Raw genomic sequence first — 11,210 nt, forward strand, 5'->3', positions numbered from 1 at the left:
TTGAAGGGGCCCTTCTTGAGATTTTAACACCCTTTAGTAAATTGATGTCTTCGGCTAAGGAGAGCATACGGGACAAGACATCCATGCAGAACAGGAATAAATAGGGAGATAAAGGGTCACCCTGTCTTAACCCACATTTGGGAATGAAGGGTTCCGACATCTGCCCATTAATCAAGGCCCGAAAAGAAACCGTAGAATACACTGAGAGATCCATTGAATTAATTTTGTCGGAAAGCCATAAGCCTGCAAAGTTTTAAGCAGGAAGAGCCAGTCAATTCTATCGTAGGCTTTAGACATATCCACCTTGATAGCGGCTAAGTGAGTAGATCGTTATCGGAGTTAATGAAATGCATGATTTCTTGAGACATAAAGATATTATCCTCCATATATCTTCCAGGGATAAAAGCATGCTGGAAATCAGAAATTAAAGAAGGCAAAACAACCTTGAGCCTGGAAACTAGGCACTTTGCAATAACTTTGTAGATAGTATTGCAAAAACTGATAGGTCTGAACTGCGAAGCCAATTCTGGAATATCTAATTTTGGGATCATGACCAGAAGCGTTGACTTTAGCTCGTGCAAAAGGAAGCCGGTGTTGAAGAAATGTTGGACACTTTTAACAACAGTGTCACCTACTGTATCCCAAAAAATGTGAAAGAATTCCGCAATAAACCCATCGGGACCCGGGGACTTAGAACCTTTGATATCAAACAAAGCTTTTTTGATATCCTTCGCATCAAAGGGTCTAACCAGAGCTTCAGCTTCATCATTCGAGATAGAAGGGAAATGGATTTGTCGGAGAAGAAGATCGATGAGTTCACCTTGTTGCGCATCGACAGGGGGTTCGAAGACACTTTTAAGGGAGTCAACAACAAGTTTTGAAACTCCCTCCTGACCTTCCACCCAGGTATCATCATCGCCCCGGAGTGTAACAATTTTGTTTCTTGATTTTCGTTGTTTCACTTTATTGAAGAGACGTTTTGTGGGTGTGTCGCCATCCTTGATCCAATCACACTTAACTCTTTGTTTCCAATATTGAAATTCCACAGTACATTTTGGAATAAAAAAATTAATGCGTTGAATATAAAGATTACCATCATCAAGGGTTGTAATATCACTTCCATAATCTTCCAGATTCAAAGAAAGCTTGCGCCAATTCACACCCCAGAGCTGCTTATTGTCAAGACACCATTTTTGGAATTTGCTTCGAATTAATCTTAATTTTCTCATCAAGCAGAAGGAGGGAGATCCCTGAAATAGGGAGTTCCACCCATCAGACACTATATCATGAATTTTTGGAAAGCCGAGGCACCACAACTCTAGTTGGTAGGGTCTTGTAGATCGAGTTTGAAGAAGGTTAGAGTCATAGACAATTGCAGCATGATCCGAGACCACAATTGGTTCGTGAATGATCCTACCATTAGGGTAGTCATCAAACTAGCACATTGAAACATACCCTCGGTCTAGACGTTACAGAATTAAATCCTCACCAATTCGTTTGTTACTCCAAGTGAAACGGGGCCCCGAGAAAGGGACATCAAATAGCGTATTTTCCAATCTCCAATCTACAAAGGCATCAACCCGTCGAATATTTGTATTGCCACCCAATTTATCTTCTAGGAATTCTAGTTGATTAAAATCCCCTAAAAGAAGGCATTTGGGGAAATTATGGACAATGTAAGAAATATCATTCCAAACTAAAGGACGATCTTTAAGGGACGGAGTACCATAAACAAAGGCTACATACTTAATATCATTAAGATAATCAACTACCTTACAAAGGATAATGTTTTGAGAAGAGAAAATACAAGTAACTAAGGAACTTGTCCAAGCAAACACCATAAGACCACCCTTAGCACCTATTGCATCACAACCAAAAGAGGTGGAGGGGGTAAAAACATCTAAAAGAGGTTTCGCTACGTTAACATCTAATTTAGTTTCGGAAAGAAATAAAAACATAGGCTTATATTTAGAAACGAGCCACACTAGATACGATCTTGTAGGGGCAAGTGGGTCATTAAGTCCCCTACAATTCCAAGCTACACACTTCATAACACACTCGGGGGCTGAGACGATGCAGCCACCTCATCCAACATGATCAACTCGGAGCACACGAGTTGTTGATTCTTCTCCCAATCCATACCAACAGCACCGTTCAAACAATTGTGTGAGAAAATGGGCCTTCTCGGCCTCATCACACTCGAGCCCGTGGACTCTAGAGAAGGTGATCTCCTTCTTTTTTTAACATTCTCTAAAATATCAGCATCAACTTGCACACTCCAAATACGAGTCATATCTTCATCAGTGATGGCTTTCGAGACAAGATCTTTTGAGCCATTTGCGTTGTTTTTCCAGAAATTAAACCCGCCCTTATCCGACCATCTGTTGAGAGTACCATATCTTCGCCTTTTGCCCCAACTCAGATCAAAGAAGCACTCACAAAAGTCACAACCTCCGTCTGAAACAGCCAACCCCCCCCTTTCCTTTCCGCGTCTTTTTCGAATGAGCAGAAGGAGGAATAGGAGAGTTGAATAAGTCATCAACATTGATTGTCGCCATTGGTGTTGCCGGCGAATTAGGAGGGTCGAACTCAGTAAAGGGGAGGTTCGGAAGCCCTTCTCCAAATGTCGAGGGAGAATAAGGGAGGAAGGGAGGCATCGAAGCCCGCAGATAGGGATGAACCTTCGAACCTGACAACCGCAAAGAGCGTGCGAGAGCTCTACCTGCTTGAATGAAACAATTTGCAACATTAGTGACATCATTGTCAGTTGGTGAGATAATAATATCTACCATAGGTTCGGGGGTAGGTTGAAGCAGCCTCGCAGATGGTTGAGGGAGATCAAGTGGAGCCGGAGCAGCTAACGGAGGTGGGTTTTGAGGGGTTAACCCTGCTGCCAACCGTTGCCTGTAAAACAAAGTAGGAACCGCAGATGATTCACCAACTTCAAAAGTAGAGGGAAGTGCTATAATTTCCTTCCCTTTCGCATTTGAGAGAGGAGCTGAGGAGGAGTAGCTTGTGTCGAAGGAGGAGGTTCATAGCCTTCCCTTATCACTATTCCATTAGAGCGCCTCGGAATAGTGTTAAGATTTAGAGAGAGATCGTGACCATTGTCTTCATTACCAAAGCTAGAATCTGGAGTAACATCCATAGGAACAATAGGATTAATAGATTGAAAAATACACACATTAGGGTTAGGGTTTACCAAACATTCAGAGAAGGATAGAGCCCTAGCAGGCCCATTCTTGCGCGCCTGAGCAGATGGGTAGAAAGAGGCATAGGGGTCAGGATTCAGACCAAGCCTCGTTCCAGGAGGGCTGCAGACATGAGAGTCAGAAAGATTCGATCTTTCCGGCAAAGAATCAGAGTTTTGCTCCGAGGCAGTGTGAAAACTTTCAGAGCTTTCACTTCCTTCACTATCATTGGAGAAATTTCCCGCATCGGAATCCAGATCTCCAGGGAGATTTCTATCTTCTAATGGCACGTCTTCTGGCTCTTCTGGTCTCACTAGATTAGCTTCAGGGCCCCTGTAGCGTCTGTAATTAGGCAGACCTTTCACCAGGTTTATATAGTAAGAGTAGTTACGAGGTCCGTATAGAACACTCATACCCTGAGTTTCCAGCGCAGCAACACGACTTTTGAGCCGTCGAGTTGCTACCTATTCTTCGATCTTACACCGTCTCTTAGAATGTCCTGCAAAACCACAATTCTTGCAGAAAGAAAAAATTCCTTCATAGCGAAAATGAACCAAAATAACACGGTCACCTTCTATGGGAACAAAGCAACCAGGGATTAGAGGTTGGGTAAGGTCTACCACCATTTTAACCCGCATATCCGCAGATGGTGGGAGTCCTTCCCCTGTGAATTCAAATTCTTCTATGTATCCAACATGAGATAAAATTGAAATAGCCCACTCACGAGTTAAATAGAGAAAAGGGAGACCATGTATTCTAACCCACAAGCTGGCAGAATCAAAATTGAGAAATTGAGGTATAAAGGAACGATTATACCTTCGGATGTTGATAATTCTGCCATTAAAGACAACAGTGCGGAGTCAAATAACAGCCGCAAGATCAGCGCAGCTAGAGCATTCAAAAATATAATAAAGACCAGATCTGTGCACCTTAATAACCCCCCTTCTTCTCCAGCGGGATTCGACAATATGCTGAACATATTCCACCGCCGGTAGATGTGGGCCAACAAACATGCCTACTGCACTCTGGTTATAATTAATCGGCCCTTCATAGTTAAAATTACGGGGTTTTTCAGCAAGTCCTCCCATTCTGAGGGATTTTTTTGTGGTTAATTTGTGAGAAAAATTTGGATGGCGATAAGGTGGAATATTATCCATAACAGAAAGGAAAGAAAAGAGGGAGATGAAGAGATGGATGAAATAACAGAGTTGATTGACAGGTTACTTATATACTACTTGGGAGGGAGGATAATCAAGGAGCACAAATGCATGGCTTCCAAGTGGCGAAAAATTTGCAAAAAAATGGAAGAGAAACCCAGAGGATAGATTACTTATTCTAGTACTTGCAATGATTTAAAAGGTTAAACAAGAAAGATTTGAGGCAGAAGAGTGTAAAGATAGATTATAGGGGATTGGGAGAGGGGAAAAGCATGGGGGGAGATGAAAGATTTTTGCAGAAAATCTGACAATAGTGGAACCTTGAGCATTAATTGGTTGCATGTAGTTGATAAGTTGAATGTTGAATGTTGAAAAGCAGGAGTTGAAGATGAATAGACACACGTTTGCTAAAGAAAAGGAGTGTTAAATCTCACGTTAGTGAGGAGACTCTCGTTTAGAGAGAGAGACTCTCGTTTAGTTGAATGTTGTTATGAGCGGTAGTTGAAGCAACATAAAAAGGATTGTTTTGGTGATTGTAATCCATAACATCAACAAGTTTGAGAAAAGGATCTTTCCACTTGCTCTCCAATATAAACTTAAATAGCCATTCTTTTTATCCAACTATGAAGTATTGTAGATCCTCCTTTTTCTACTCCTTTGATTAATTATAGATGTCCTTCCATTAGTTGAGCACAAAAATTTTCTTCTTGTAAGAATAATTATTGCTATATAATAATTTTAATTACAATCATCTATAATTAATCAATAAAACGTGAAGGAAACCTAATTTTTTTATTTATATTTTACTTTCTATTGTTAATATATAGATTCAATTATCAGAATATTTAATTAACTACCATTGAAAATTACTCATATAAGAAGGTGGCTTTTGAAATTAACACGTTTTCCGTGTGACTAACCACACCGTGTGTGATCACACATGTTTATGTTTTTTTAAGCTATAAATCACTAATAAATTATGTTATGTATGTTAAAAGTGAGAATATATCAATTGTGAAAAAGAGTAGAGGGATTATTGCTTTTCCCTTTTGATGTAATAACACAACTTGGATAATTTGTAATCATAACACTAATATATAATGTCGGTCTCGCAGCCAAGCCACGAGACAACAACACTTGACTCATTCCAATTTTTTGTCATGTTTTGCGCTATGTGGACGACAAATATATATTATTATGACACATATAATGCTAAGTAAGCGAATTTGGATATATATTTTTTAAGATAAAAATGTTATATAATTATAATATTTCATACATACAAAATTAATCATAACTTTTAATAAATATCCAATAACTCGATTTTATTTCCATCATAAAATTCATTTTAAAAAGTTTTTAAAAATAAGATCCATTTATAACATATTTAATGTATTAAAAAAATATATAAAACTAGAAAAAAAAAATATTTAAACAAAAAAATAAAAGAAAAAATGGAAACTAAAAATCCAACCTTTGCCTGATCTTCTCTTAAAAATCCAACATTCCATTAATCTTATAAAAATCCAACCTTTATACCCCATCTTCTCCAACAGATCCATTTGACCTTTAACCGGTTAAACAAGTTAATTTTTTAAAAAAATTCTGCCACTTTCCCTTTTCACTCCTCCTCTTTCTCTCTCCTCTCTCCTAAAAAATTGAAACAAAGTATTTAGCACGCACGCACCTCCGCCACCACCACCTCTACCACAACTTACCCCTCTCTCACTCTCATTCTCTCTCTCTCTCTCTCTATATCTCTCTCACCTCCTCCTCCATGGATCAACCCTCACCCTCACCTCCTTCTCCTCTTTCTTGGCTTGCGAATCCAAGAAATCAGAAATCAATGCAAATCTGCATATATGTTGGTGGCTGGGCGGTCACTACAAAAGTTTGGCCTTTTAGCAACAGGTGAAATCCTTTGCTAATTGCTAAAAATCCGTCGTTGGACATAGCTAGCTACGGATATATCAACGAAATCACTCCGTTAGTAAAAACCTTGTCGCTAAATGAATTTAGAGACGGAAAAAAATACGTCGCTGGACTTAGCAACGGAAAAAAAAAATTCGTCGCTGGATTTAACAACGGAAAAAATAAATCCGTCGCTGGATTTAGCAACGGAAAAATAAATCTGTAGCTAGCTTTAGCAACGGATTAAAAAAAATTTGTTGCTAGATTCAGCAACGGAAAAAAAATATTATGAATCCAAAAAAGAGCTACTATTTGGGTCGACCTCACTCGGGTCAACCCGACTCGACTTTCCTTGAATCTCCAATCGCAATATTGCTGTTAGTAGGAGTCGAACCCGTGACCTTAATGTCAAATAGTGAAACTCGTACCAACTAAACCAAATAATATTTGTTTACTTTGACGCACATAATTGATAATAAATGAAAGAAATATTAGAGACGGAATTTAAAATCCGTCTCTAGTTTAGAAACGGAATTTAAAATCCGACTCTAATGTAGAAACGGATTTTCAAATAATTAGAGACGGATTTAAAAATTTGTTTCTAGTTTAGAGACGGATTGAAAATCCGTTTCTAGTTTAGAAATGAATTTAACTTACATAATTCGTATCTAATGTATGTAATATTTTAAATAATTAGTTTCAAAAATTATCTAGAGACGGAATCAAAAATCCTTTGCTCATATTAGCAACAGAAAAAAAAATTCATCTCTAACTTAGCAACGGAAAAAAATCCGTCTCTAAATTTAGCAACGGAAAATAAATCCGTTGCTAGATTCAGCAGCGGAAAATAAATCCGTTGCTAATTTAGCAACGGAAAAAAAATTCGTTTCTAATTTAGAGACGGATTTTCAATTCCGTTGCTAATTTAGCGACGGAATTTTTAATTCCGTCTCTAATTTAGAAACGGATTTTTAAATTCCGTCTCTAAATTAATTTAGAGACGGATTTTTTTTATTTTGTCTCTAATTTAGAAACGGATAAAATTCCATCGCTAGAATTCTGTTTCTATATGGACATTTTTTTGTAGTGGGTGGAGTTGGTGGATGGGCATTTTTTGTTGGTGGCTAGGCGTGTGTGTTGGTGGTGGGGCGGTGGAGTTGGTGGCTGGGGGTTTTTGTTGGTGGCTAGGCGTGTGTGTTGGTGGCTAGGCGATGGAGTTGGTGGCTCTGCGTTTTTGTTGGTGGTTGGGCGTGTATGTTGGTTGCAGGGGAAGGTGGTGGTGGTGTGCGTTGGGTTCCGGTAGGCTGTGCGTTTTTGTTGATGGCGTGTGTGTCGGTTTCCAATGGGCGGTGGTCGCAGGGGAGGGAGGGGGAGAGGGAGTGGTAGTAGGGGAAGGTGGTGGTGGTGTAAAAGGGGTTTTTGAATTATTTTTTTTTTGTTTTTTTTCTTTTTCTTTTAAATATTTTTGTTTTTAATAATTAAAAAGATAACTAATTATTATTAGCTGATGGCTATTCAAAAATAAATAAACTATTATTAGTTGACATGTGGCATACAGCTTACAAAAATCGATCATCAACAGGTAATGGATCTTTAGATGAAGGTGGGGTATAAAGGTTGGATTTTTGTGAGATTAACTGAAAGTTGGATTTTTAAGAGAAGATCAGGCAAAGGTTGGATTTTTAATTTCCATTTTCCAAAATAATTTAGTTTGGTAAAAAAAAAAAAAACTTTCAGTTCAGTAAAAAATAATTTAACTTCAATAAAAAAAAATCATATTTTTTGTTTGACAACAAGTTAATAATAAAGACACTTTGTGAAAAACTACCTTATAAAGCACTTTTTTTGCGAGAAACTACCTAATAAAAAAAATATTGTAAGAAACTACCTTATAAAAGGGTAAATGTTGTAAGAGACTACCCTTGGTCGAAAAGACATCGTTGACTTTTATTTTCCGAGTTGACCATGTCACGTGTCAATTAAGAAAAAAAGGAGGGAAATGATGAATTAAAAGTCATGTGATTGGCAATTTTGGCATGTGATGTGGTCAATGCCGGAAAATGAAAGTCACCGATGTCATTCCGACCAATAGTAGTCTCTTACAACATTTACCCTTTTATAAAGTAGTTTCTTCTTACAACATTTTTTTTTATTAGATAGTTTCTCGCAAAAAAAAGTGTTTTATAAGGTATTTTTTTCACAAAATGTCCTAATAATAATAACACAAATGTTCATTTACATCCAATGTACACTATTTAATGAATGGCGGACAAAACAGGAGAGCAAGACCCGTGTTCACACGTGCGAAATTTTCCCCACCCAAATTTTACTTTTCTCTCTCCTCATCTCATTTCTTCTTCTTTCTTTCAGACATCTTTATCTCTCTCCCTCTTTTTTCTCTATCCTCTAGTCAAGGTTGATCTCTCTTCTTTTTTATTAATTCAAGCTTGTTGCAGCAATCTTTGTTTGTTCGATTTTCAAGTTAGTTTTAGTTTGATGTAGTTTAATTCCTTTTTTTTTTTTAAGTTTTCAAATCAATTGATTTCGTCATTTTCAGTAGACTTGCAAATTGATACTTAGTAAAAACAATGAGAAAGAAGACAATATAATTGCATGTACTCTTTTCCCTTTTTTTTTTTTGGAATTTTGTTGCTCCAATATGTCAATTTCATTTTTATTTTTATTTTAATTTTTATTTTTATTTTTTTTGTGTTTTAACTTTTTCTTTCACCATTCATATTATGTTTTGCTAATTTTCAAGCTACATTTTGCTAACATTTTCATGATTTATGTTAATGTTGGTGCTATTTATGAATTTTTTAGCATTATATTATAGTTTGGTTTGTTGTGATTTTCATGTTATGGTGCTTTTTTGAAGAAAAAAAAGTTACATTTGTGAAAAAAAAAGGGTCACTTTTGTTAAAAAAAAAAAAAAAACTACTTTTGTGAAAAAAAAAAGGGGTCACTTTTGTAAAGAAAAAAGGGTCACTTTTCGCAAGATGATCGATGTACAATAAAATTATTGTAAACAGGGGGCATGCAAAGGTTTTTGTAATAATAATATAGATATATCTATTTACAAATTACAAACTACAAAAAGTACACGATGAGATCTCATCCTAAAATTTTTATCAACAATCCGAGCATCTTCCGGACACAAAACTAATTAGTGAATAAACACTTTTGACATTCAATAATTTTTTTTATTTTTATTTTCTCGTTGGTAGCCAAAAGTAAATTAAATGCACAAACTCAAAAGTAGCACTTACTTTTGTTGTACTTAAATAATGTAGCATTAATAGTCATTTTCCTTTAAATAAAAAAAAAAGTGAGGACTATATATATATATATATATATATATATATATTTGAATTGTAGGGACAATAAGAGCACTTATAGCAAAGTAAAAATTCTCTTCTATAATTTTTTTCCCCTCAAAAATGTACCCCACCAACAAACTTTCTCAAAAAAAGTCTAGAGAATTTGGGAATTTTTTCTCTTGGAGAAAACTTTCTTAATTTTCATCTAACTGGTATATTCTGACATTTGGTGGGGTTGGGCAAAGTTTTGGTCTTTTTTTATTTTTTTATATTTTGATTAATTTTGTGTGGGGCCCACCAAAAAAAGTAAACATACAAGCATTAATTAACGGTAGAATTGCAATTTTGTGGTGAGTTTAATTGTTAGCCATTGAACTTCGTACAAAAAAGTTCTCTATATAAGTAGACATCCATATTTTGATACAGATGAAAATATCGTTTTTTACTCTTTAAATTCCTTAATTGTCTCATTCAAGTGTTAAATCAAATTTTATCCCCTAAATTTTTTTTTTATTTTGTTCCCTCTCTTGAAAGTAAAAATGGATCCTAATAATCCCAATCGTTCACAAAATGTGAGCGACTTCGATCCTTCATCACTTACGAATCATCCACAATTTTCTCGGTTTTTTCAAATGTGTGGAGGTAATTTTCCTAATATTCCTCCACAACAACCACCTTCAGAAGAAACAACTCCACCAACTCACCAAAATTACAATCAATCTCCAAAAATCTATCAAGGAAGTAATAGACAATTCATTAGTGATGAAGAAGAAACCGTTCCAGAGACACCTTAGTATCCCCTAGAGCGAAATAAGCCAATTCCAGTTGCAACAAACACCCGTGTACAGACACAATTATTGGCAAAGATAGAAAATTTGCTAACCTTTGGAGAGATATACATCGAGAATATCATGCGGCTTATCTGTCTCGACCACATGAAATTCCATAGTGGAACAAGAACATCTTGGAGACTCATTGGAGGAGGATTGCTGCCGACCTACTCATATGGGCAAGTGTTATGGAAGAAGCTGGTAAAATAACTGGAAAGTGGGTACAATGATAGTGATGTTGTAAAAAATTCCCATGAATTGTTTTGAAGGTCTTGTCAAAATTCACCAAGGAATTTTAAATTTCAATATGCGTGGGGAAAGGTGAACGAATATCCAAAATGGAGAAAGTTCATAAGGTGGGGTCTGAATAAGGAAGAAAGAAAGAAAGTTGATGCTGAACACAAAGCGAAAAAAGAACTTGAAGAGAGCAGCGGTAGTGGTAAAAGAAATAGAGACGATGCTACTAGCTGCTTTGTATATGGAGTTCAAAGAACACATTGAAAACATCATCCACATAAATTTACTAAAATTAACACAAATGTTGTTTCAAAAAAGCTCTTCAAGCTCAAGTTCTTCATCTGATAGTAATGAAGAATTTCACCAAGTTATTGGTGACCTTGTCAATAATCACTTACCATCTAAATTGTACCCAACACCTCCACCTCGAAATCAACATAATAATACAGATGCTCATGTTCGAGTTCAAATGGATAGAAATAATGAACAAGGGCACAACCAATTGTTCAACGACTACTTTGTGATCCTTCTGTATATAATGAAAGTCAGTTTTTCCGGAGGTTT

This window comes from Chenopodium album, chromosome 2, assembly GCF_948465745.1.
Source record: "Chenopodium album chromosome 2, dcCheAlbu1.1, whole genome shotgun sequence".
Lineage (NCBI taxonomy): Eukaryota > Viridiplantae > Streptophyta > Magnoliopsida > Caryophyllales > Amaranthaceae > Chenopodium > Chenopodium album.